Source organism: Arachis hypogaea, unplaced genomic scaffold, assembly GCF_003086295.3.
Source record: "Arachis hypogaea cultivar Tifrunner unplaced genomic scaffold, arahy.Tifrunner.gnm2.J5K5 arahy.Tifrunner.gnm2.scaffold_235, whole genome shotgun sequence".
Lineage (NCBI taxonomy): Eukaryota > Viridiplantae > Streptophyta > Magnoliopsida > Fabales > Fabaceae > Arachis > Arachis hypogaea.
In genome coordinates this window covers 9,530-20,396 of record NW_027255582.1, presented here as the reverse complement: position 1 = coordinate 20,396, position 10,867 = coordinate 9,530, and the positions used below count along the sequence as shown (strand labels likewise).

The following is a 10,867-nucleotide window of genomic DNA, read 5'->3' as shown; positions in this document are numbered from 1 at the left end:
TCATTCTAGCTTATTTCATGTAGAACAGAAGTGTTTGTCAGGCACGCGTTCATAAGGGAGAAGGATGATGAGCGTCACACATAATCATCACCTTCATCACGTTCTTGGGTGCGAATGGATATCTTAGAAGCGAAATAAGAAGGATTGAATAGAAAACAGTAGTACTTTGCATTAATCTTTGAGGAACAGCAGAGCTCCACACCTTAATCTATGGAGTGTAGAAACTCTACCGTATGAAAATACATAAGTGAAGGTCCAGGCATGGCCGAGATGGCCAGCCCCAAAACGTGATCAAAGGATCATAAGGTAATCCAAAGATGCAAATACAATAGTAAGAGGTCCTATTTATAATAAACTAGCTATTAGGGTTTACATGAGTAAGTATTTGATGTATAAATCCACTTCCGGGCCCACTTGGTGTGTGTTTGGGCTGAGCTAAGTGTTGCACGTGCAGAGGCCATTTTGAGTTGAACGCCAGTTTTGTGCAGTTTGGCGTTCAACTCTGGTTTGATCCTTTTTGGCGTGGACGCCAGATTTGGAGAAGCTGGCGTTGAACGCCAGTTTACGTCGTCATTCTTGCCAAAGTATGACTATTATAATTGCTGGAAAGCCCTGATGATCTACTTATCCAATGAATTAAAGCGCCCATTCGAGTTCTTAGCTCCAGAAAATCCACTTGCACGTGCAGGAGATCAGGAATCCAACTAGCATCAGCATCACTTTTTCAACCCTGAATCTGATATTCTGCTAAGTCCCTCAAATTTCACCAGAAAAACTGAAATCAAAAAAAACACAAAATATAGTAAAGTCAAAAATGTAAATTAAACACAAAAACTATAAAAAATCCCTAAAAGTAACAGATCTATAAAAACATACTAAAAACAATGCAAAAAGCGTATAAATTATCCGCTCATCACAACACCAAACTTAAATTGTTGCTTGTCCCCAAGCAACTGAAAATCAAATAGGATAAAAAGAAGAGAATATACTATAAATTCCAAACTATCAATGAAACAGAGCTTCAATCATATGAGCGGGACTTATAGCTTTTTGCCTCTTGAATAGTTTTGGCATCTCACTTTATCCATTGAGGTTCAGAATGATTGGCATCTATAGGAACTTCAGATTTCGAATAGTGTCATTGACTCTCCTAGTTCAGTATGATGATTCTTGAACACAGCTTCTTTATGAGTCTTGGCCGTGGCCCTAAGCACTTTGTTTTCCAGTATTACCACCGGATACATAAATGCCACAGACACATAATTGGGTGAACCTTTTCAGATTGTGACTCAGCTTTGCTAGAGTCCCCAATTAGAGGTGTCCAGGGTTCTTAAGCAAACTCTTCTTTTGCTTTGGACCTTGACTTTAACCGCTCAGTCTCAAGTTTTCACTTGACACCTACACGCCACAAGCACATGGTTAGGGACAGCTTGGTTTAGCCGCTTAGACCAGGATTTTATTCCTTTAGGCCCTCCTGTCCACTGATGCTCAAAGCCTTGGGATCCTTTTTATTTGCCCTTGCCTTTTGGTTTTAAGGGTTATTGGCTTTTTCTGCTTGCTTTTTCTTTTTCTTTCTATTTTTTTTTTCTATTTTGTTTTTTGCCTCTTTTTTTTTTCTGCAAGCTTTGTTCTTTGCTGCTTTTTCTTGCTTCAAGAATCATTTTTATGATTTTTCAGATTATCGAATAACATGTCTCCTAGTCATCATTCTTTCAAGAGCCAACATATTTAACATTCTTAAACAACAACTTCAAAAGACATATGCACTGTTCAAGCATACATTCAGAAAACAAGAAGCGTTGTCACCACATCAATATAATTAAGCTAAGTTCAAGGATAAATTTGAAACTCATGTACTTCTTGTTCTTTTGATTTAAAACATTTTTCATTTAAGAGAGGTGATGGATTCATAGGAAATTTATAACTTTAAGACAAAGTTACTACTACTAATGATCATGTAATGAAGAAACAAACATAGATAAGCACATAACATAGAAAACGAAAAACAGAGAAAGCAAGAACAAGGAATGAATCCACCTTAGTGATGGTGGCGTTTCCTTCTTGAGGAACCAATGATGTCCTTGAGCTCTTCTATGTCTCTTCCTTGTCTTTGTTGCTCCTTCCTCATTGCTTTTTGATCTTCTCTTATTTCATGAAGGATGATGGAGTGCTCTTGATGTTCCACCATTAGTTGCTTCCAATAATTGTGTGGAAGAAAATGTATCCCCTGAGGTATCTCAGGGATCTCTTGATTTGCAGTCAAATGTTCTACCACTGAGCTATAGACCCTTGATGGAAGCTTTTGTCTTCCCTTTCCTCTTTCTAGAGGTTTCTCTGGCCTTAGGTGCCATCAATGGTTATGGAAAAAAACAAAAAAGCTATGCTTTTACCACACCAAACTTAGAATGTTGCTCGCCCTCGAGCAAAAGAAGAAAGAATAGAAGAAGAAGAGGATATGGAGGAGATGGATGGCTGTGTGTATTCGGCCATATGGGTGGGATTGGGTGTGAGTGGTAAATGGAAGACAGAAGGGATGAGTGTTTATTGGGAATAGAGGATGATTGAGAAGAGAGAAGAGAGTGAGTGAAGGTAGGTGGGGATCCTGTGGGGTCCACAGATCCTGAGGTGATCCTGTGAGGTCCACAGATCTTGAGGTGTTAAGGCATTTACATCCCTGCACCAATTTAGGCATGCAAAATGCCTTTGCACACAACTCTGGGCGTTCAGCGCCAGGTTGGTGCCCATTTTGGGCGTTCAACGCCCATTTGCTGCCATTTCTGGCGTTGAACGCCAGAACCATGCTTGTTCTGGGCGTTCAGCGCCAGGATGCTCCCATTCTGGGCGTTCAGCGCCAGAACTATGCTCTGTTCTGGCGTTTGAACGCCAGGCAGATGCTCCTCTAGGGTGTGATTTTTCTTCTGCTGTTTTTGATTCTGTTTTCAATTTTTATATTTATTTTGTGACTCCTCATGATCATGAACCTATAAAGACACATAACTAAGAAAAAATATAGTTAGATAAATAAACATTGGGTTGCCTCCCAACAAGCGCTTCTTTAATGTCAATAGCTTGACAGTGGGCTCTCATGGAGCCTCACAGATGTGCAGAGCTTTGTTGAGACTCTCCAACACCAAACTTAGAGTTTGGATATGGGAGTTCAACACCAAACTTAGAGTTTGGTTGTGGCCTCCCAACACCAAACTTAGAGTTTGACTGTGGGGGCTCTGGTTGACTCTGCTTGGAGAGAAGCTTTTTCTGCTTCCTCTCCATGGTTGCAGAGGGAGATCCTTGAGTTTTAAACACAAGGGAGTTCTCATTCCATTGAAGGAATATTTCACCTCTGTTAACATCAATCACAGCTCTTGCTGTGGCCAGGAAAGGTCTTCCTAGGATGATGGATTCATCCTCTTCCTTTCCAGTATCCAGGACTATGAAATCAGTAGGTATGTAAAGGCCCTCAACCTTTACTAATACATCTTCTACTTGTCCATAAGCCTATTTTCTTGAGCTGTCTGCCATCTCTAGTGAGATTTTAGCAGCTTGCACCCCATAGATTCCCAGTTTCTCTATTACAGAGAGGGGCATGAGGTTTATTCCTGAACCAAGGTCACACAGAGCCTTAAAGATCATGGTGCCTATGGTACAAGGTATTATGAACTTTCCAGGATCCTGTCTCTTCTGAGGCAATGTCAGTTGATCCAGATCACTTAGTTCATTGATGAACAAGGGAGGTTCAACTTCCCAAGCATCAATGCCAATAATTTGGCATTCAGCTTCATGATTGCACCAAGAAACTTGGCAGTTTGCTCTTCAGTAACATCCTCATTCTCTTCAGAAGAGGAATACTCATCAGAGCTCATGAAGGGCATAAGGAGGTTCAATGGAATCTCTATGGTCTCTAGATGAGCCCCAGAGTCCTTTGGTTCCTCAGAGGGAAGCTCCTGATTGACCACTGGACGTCCCAGGAGGTCTTCCTCCTTGGGATTCACGTCCTCTCCTCTCCTCACAGGTTCGGCCATGGCGCTTATGTCAATGGCCTTGCACTCTCCTTTTGGATTCTCTTCTCTATTGCTTGGGAGAGTACTAGGAGGGATTTCAGTGATCCTTTTACTCAGCTAGCCCACTTGTGCTTCCAGATTTCTAATGGAAGACCTTGTTTCATTCATGAAACTTACAGTGGCTTTAGATAGATCAGAGACTAGATTTGCTAAATTAGAAGCATTTTGTTCAGAGTTCTCTGTCTGTTGCTGAGTTGATGATGGAAAAGGCTTGCTGTTGCTAAACCTGTTTCTTCCACCATTATTAAAGCCTTGTTGAGGCTTTTGATCCTTCCTTGAGAAATTTGGATGATTTCTCCATGATGAGTTATAGGTGTTTCCATAAGGTTCACCTAAATAATTTACCTCTGCTATTGCAGGGTTCTCAGGATCATAAGCTTCTTCTTCAGAAGATGCCTCTTGAGTACTGTTGGATGCAGCTTGCATTCCATGCAGACTCTGAGAGATCATATTGACTTGCTGAGTCAATATTTTATTCTGAGCCAATATGGCATTCAGAGTATCAACTTCAAGAACTCCCTTCTTCATAGGCGTCCCATTATTCACAGGATTCCTTTCAGAAGTGTACATGAACTGGTTATTAGCAACCATGTCAATGAGTTCTTGAGCTTCTGCAGGCGTTTTCTTTAGGTGAATGGATCCACCTGCAGAAGTGTCCAGTGACATCTTTGATAGCTCAGATAAACCATCATAGAATATATCTAGGATGGTCCATTCTGAAAGCATGTCAGAGGGACACTTTTTGGTCAACTGTTTGTATCTTTCCCAAGCTTCATAGAGGGATTCACCTTCTTTCTGTCTGAAGGTTTGAACATCAGCTCTAAGCTTGCTCAGCTTTTGAGGAGGAAAGTACTTGGCTAAGAAAGCCGTGACCAGCTTATCCCAAGAGTTCAGGCTGTCTTTGGGTTGAGAATCCAACCATAATCTAGCTCTGTCTCTTACAGCAAAAGGGAAAAGCATGAGCCTGTAGACTTCAGGATCTACTCCATTAGTCTTAACAGTATCACATATCTGCAAGAATTCAGTTAAGAACTGAAAAGGATCTTCAGATGGAAGTCCATGAAACTTGCAGTTCTGCTGCATTAGAGAAACTAATTGAGGTTTCAGCTCAAAGTTGTTTGCTCCAATGGCAGGAATGGAGATGCTTCTTCCATGTAAATTGGAATTAGGTGCAGTAAAGTCACCAAGCATCTTCCTTACATTATTATTATTTTTGGCTGCCATCTCCTCTTCCTGTTCGAAAATTTCTGAAAGGTTTTCTCTGGATTGTTGTATTTTAGCTTCTCTTAATTTTCTCTTCAGAGTCCTTTCAGGTTCTGGATCTGCTTCCACAAGAATGTTCTTATCCTTGCTCCTGCTCATATGACAAAGAAGAAGACACAGAAAAATAATAATAATAATGGAGATCCTTTATACCACAGTTTAGGGATCCCTGTGTGAGTGGAAGAAGAGGGGGAGACAAAGAATGTAATATAATGGAAGAAACACAACTGTGAGGATGGAAGAGAGGTGAGATGAGATGTTAGGATATGAATGAATAAATAGAGTAAGATGGGGGAAGGGAAAATTTTCGAAAATTATTTTGAAAAAGAGTTAGTGATTTTTGAAAATAGTTTTTGAAAAATGTTTAGTATTTTTTTCGAAGATTTTTGAAATCAAAAATAAAAAATAAAAATAATTAGTTAATTAAAAAGAAATTTTTGAAAAAGGGGAAGGTATTTTCGAAAATTTAGAGAGAGAATTAGTTAGGTGGTTTTGAAAAAGTTAAGAAACAAACAAAAAGTTAGTTAGTTAGTTGAAACAAATTTTTAAGAAGATAAGAGGTTAGGAAGTTAGAAAAGATATTTTGAAAAGATATTTTTGAAAAAGATAAGATAAGAAGATATTTTTGAAAAGATATGATTGAAATTAGTTTTGAAAAAGATTTGATTTTTAAAATCTCAATTAATGACTTGATTAATAAGAAATCACAAGATATGATTCTAGAACTTAAAGTTTGAATCTTTCTTAACAAGCAAGTAACAAACTTCAAATTTTTGAATCAAAACATTAATTGTTTATGTTATTTTCGAAAATTTGATTAAAAATAAGAAAAAGATTTTTGAAAAATATTTTTGAAATTTTCGAAAATAACTAAGAAATTTGAAAAAGATTTGATTTTTGAAAAAGATTTTGAAAAAGATAAGAATTTCAAATTGAAAATTTGATTTGACTCATAAGAAACAACTTGATTTTAAAAAATTTTTGAAAAAGTCAACTCAATTTTCGAATTTGATGAGAGAAAAAGGGAAAGATATTTTTTTGATTTTTGAAATTTTTATGAAAAACATGAAAAATATGCAATGCATGAAATTTTTAGATCAAAACAATGAAAGCATGCAAGAATGCTATGAATGTCAAGATGAACACCAAGAACACTATGAATGTCAAGATGAACATCATAGACACAATTTTGAAAAAATTTTTAATGCAAAGAAAACATGCAAGACACCAAACTTAGAATTCTTTAATGCTTAGGCACTAAGAATTCAAGAATGCATATGATAAACATGAAAAGACACAAAACAAAAAATCATCAAGATGAAACAAGAAGACTTACCAAGAACAACTTGAAGATCATGAAGAACACTATGAATGCATGAGAATTTTCGAAAAATGCAAGATGCATATGCAAGTGACACCAAACTTATGATATGACTCAAGACTCAAACAAGAAGCAGAAAAATATTTTTGATTTTTATGATTTTCTAATTTTTTTTTTTTGGATTTTTTCGAAAATTATATGAAAAGGAAAAAATATAAGGATTCCAAAATTTTTAATATGAATTCCAGGAATCTTGCATTCTTAGTCTAAAGCTTCAGTCCAGGAATTAGACATGGCTCACTAGCCAGCCAAGCTTTCAATGAAAGCTCCAGTCCAAAACACTAGACATGGCCAATGGCCAGCCAAGCTTCTGCATGTAACACCAGAGTATATTGCTCTTGATAACAAATTGCTGCTCATCATTTATCAAGTATGTAACTTACCTTTGATGGTTTGGAAGCCTCAGTCCAAAAGAATTTAGACATGGCTTTACAGCCAGCCAGGCTTCACCATGCTTCATGAAACACTAGAATTCATTCTTAAAAATTTTGAATCAAATTTTTGAAAACATTTTTTTTTATATTTTTCGAAAACAGATGAGAGAATTTTAGAAATATTTTTGAAAAATTTTTGAAAATAAAATAAAAAGAGAATTACCTAATCTGAGCAACAAGATGAACCGTCAGTTGTCCAAACTCAAACAATCCCCGGCAACGGCGCCAAAAACTTGGTGCACGAAATTGTGATGTCCAGGCTCGAACAATCCCTGGTAATGGCTCCAAAGCTTGGTGCTTTGATCTTAATTCATAATTGTCACAACTTCGATACAACTAACCAGCAAGTGCACTGGGTCGTCCAAGTAATACCTTACGTGAGTAAGGGTCGAATCCCACGGAGATTGTTGGTATGAAGCAAGCTATGGTCACCTTGTAAATCTCAGTCAGGCAGATATAAAGTGATAATGGTGTTTTCGAATATTATATAATAAAATAGGGATAGAGATACTTATGTAAATCATTGGTAGAAATTTCAGATAAGCGAATGGAGATGCTTTTCGTTCCTCTGAACCTCTGCTTTCCTGCTATCTTCATCCAATCAGTCTTACTCCTTTATATGGCTGGCTTTATGTAAGGGCATCACCGTTGTCAGTGGCTACATCCCCTCCTCTCAGTGAATAATATGCTCACGCACCCTGTCACGGCACGGCTATTCATCTGTCGGTTCTCGATCATGCTGGAATAGGATTCACCCTCCTTTTGCGTCTGTCACTAACGCCCAACAATCGCGAGTTTGAAGCTCGTCACAGTCATTCAATCATTGAATCCTACTCAGAATACCACAGACAAGGTTTAGACCTTCCGGATTCTCTTGAATGCCGCCATCATTCTAGCTTACGCCACGAAGATTCTGGTTAGGAGATCTAAGAGATATTCATTCTAGCTTAATTCATGTAGAACAGAAGTGTTTGTCAGGCACGCGTTCATAAGGGAGAAGGATGATGAGCGTCACACATAATCATCACCTTCATCACGTTCTTGGGTGCGAATGGATATCTTAGAAGTGAAATAAGAAGAATTGAATAGAAAACAGTAGTACTTTGCATTAATCTTTGAGGAACAGCAGAGCTCCACACCTTAATCTATAGAGTGTAGAAACTCTACCGTTGAAAATACATAAGTGAAGGTCCAGGCATGGCCGAGATGGCCAGCCCCCAAAACGTGATCAAAGGATCATAAGGTAATCCAAAGATGGTCAAAAAGACTAGTAAGAGGTCCTATTTATAATAAACTAGCTACTAGGGTTTACATGAGTAAGTATTTGATGTATAAATCCACTTCCGGGGCCCACTTGGTGTGTGTTTGGGCTGAGCTTAAGTGTTGCACGTGCAAAGGCCATTTGTGGAGTTGAACGCCAGCTTTTGTGCCAGTTTGGGCGTTCAACTCTGGTTTTGGCTCCTTTTCTGGCGCTGGACGCCATATTTGGGCAGAAAGCTGGCGTTGAACGCCAGTTTACGTCATCAATTCTTGGCCAAAGTATGGACTATTATATATTGCTGGAAAGCCCTGGATGTCTACTTTCCAACGCAATTGGAAGCGCGCCATTTCGAGTTCTGTAGCTCCAAAAATCCCCTTTGAGTGCAGGGAGGTCAGAATCCAACAGCATCAGCAGTCCTTTTTCAACCTCTGAATCTGATTTCTGCTCAAGTCCCTCAATTTCATCCAGAAAATACCTGAAATCACAGAAAAACACACAAACTCATAGTAAAGTCCAGAAATGTGAATTTAACATAAAAACTAATGAAAACATCCCTAAAAGTAACTAGATCCTACTAAAAACATACTAAAAACAATGCCAAAAAGCGTATAAATTATCCGCTCATCATGCCTCTGCAAATGGAATCTTTATTTCAAGAGTCCTGAGATAATCTGCAAAGCGAGCAAATTGCTTATCCTGCTCTTCTTGGCAGAGTTTTTGAGGATAAGGTATCTTGGCTTTATATTCCTCAACCTTAGTTGCTGTAAGTTTATTTCCTACAGAAGTGGTTGAAGAAGCCTTTTTAGATGGGTTGTTATCAGCACTTATGTGTGTCTGATCCCTCACTGGCAATTGAGTGCCAGAGTTAGAAGCTGGAGTGACGTTAGACGCCAGCTCCTCATCTATTCCTGGCGTTTGAACGCCAGAACTGTGCCTCTTTTGGGCGTTCAACGCCAGATCCTTGCTTGTTTCTGGCGTTGAACGCCAGTCTTGAGCATGGTCTGGGCATTCAGCGCCAGCCTTCCACCCAAGTTCTGGCATTTTAGCGCCAGAATTATTTTTCCCTGGGCTCTTACTGTCCTTAGATGGATTTTGGGTGGTTTGCTCATTTCTTGGTTTCCTGCTGCCTTGAAGTGGGGTATTTAGTGCTTTCCCACTTCTCAATTGAACTGCTTGGCATTCTTCTGTTATTTGTTTTGACAGCTGCTACTTTGTTTGCTTTAATTGTACTTCCATGTTTATATTAGCCATCCTTGTCTCTTGTAGTTTATCCTTGAATTCAGCTAACTACTTTGTTAGAAAATCCAATTGCTGATTGAATTCAGCAGCTTGCTCTGCAGGACTGAGTTCAGCAGTTACTGTTTTAGCCTCTTCTTTCATGGAAGGGTCACTGCTTAGGTACAGATGCTAATTTCTAGCAACTGTATCAATGAGCTCTTGAGCTTCTTCAATTGTGTTTCTCATGTGGATAGATCCACCAGCTGAGTAATCCAGAGAGATCTGAGCTCTTTTTGTAAGCCCATAATAGAAGATGTCTAACTGAACCCACTCTGAAAATATTTCAGAGGGGCATTTTCGTAGCATCTCTCTGTATCTCTCCCAGGCATCATAAAGAGATTCATTATCTCCTTGTTTAAAGCCTTGGATGTCCAACCTTAGCTGTGTCATCCGTTTTGGAGGAAAGTATTGATTCAGGAATTTTTCTGTCAGCTGTTTCCATGTCCTTATGCTAGCCTTAGGTTGGTTATTTAACCACCTCTTGGCTTGGTCTTTTACAGCAAATGGAAATAGTAATAATCTGTAGACATCCTGATCTACCTCCTTATCATGTACTGTATCAGCAATTTGTAAAAACTGTGCCAGAAACTCTGTAGGTTCTTCCTGTGGAAGACCGAAATACTGGCAACTTTGCTGCACCATGATAATGAGCTGAGGATTCAACTCAAAACTACTGACTCCAATGGAGGGTATGCAGATACTGCTCCCATATGAAGCAGTAGAGGGGTTAGCATATAACCCCAGAGTCCTCCTGGACTGTTCATTTCCGCTTAGGTCCATGATGGAGAAAGGGAAATGATGTAAAATAGAAGAAAAATATTTTTATTTATTTAATTATTTATTTATTTTGAAAACAAAATAAATTAAAATAAATAAAAATGGGTGAAGATTTTCGAAAAAATGAGGAGAGAGAAAGTGGTTAGGAAGTTTTGAAAAAGATATGATTTTTTTTTTAAAAGGGTTTTAAAATTTGAAAAAAATCTGAATTTTAAAATTGATTTTGAAAAATTGCTTTAAAATAGAGGGAAAAGATATTTTTGAATTTAAAGAGGAAAGAGAAAAACAATAGAATAGCACAAGATTTAAAATTTTTAGATCTAATGCTCCTTGTTTTCGAAAATTTTGGAGGGAAAACACCAAGGAACACCAAACTTAAAAATTTTAAGATCAAGACACAAGGAAAACTCAAGAA

The 10,867-nt window shown here is 38.3% G+C and overlaps 1 non-coding gene across 1 annotated transcript; it reads left to right on the top strand.

Moving 5' to 3' along the window:
- The first annotated feature begins 4,778 nt into the window (after positions 1 to 4,778).
- LOC114927345 (small nucleolar RNA R71) lies at positions 4,779 to 4,886 on the top strand. The gene has a single exon (XR_003817663.1). It is a non-coding gene; the product is annotated as a small nucleolar RNA R71 (small nucleolar RNA).
- Positions 4,887 to 10,867: the final 5,981 nt, after the last annotated feature.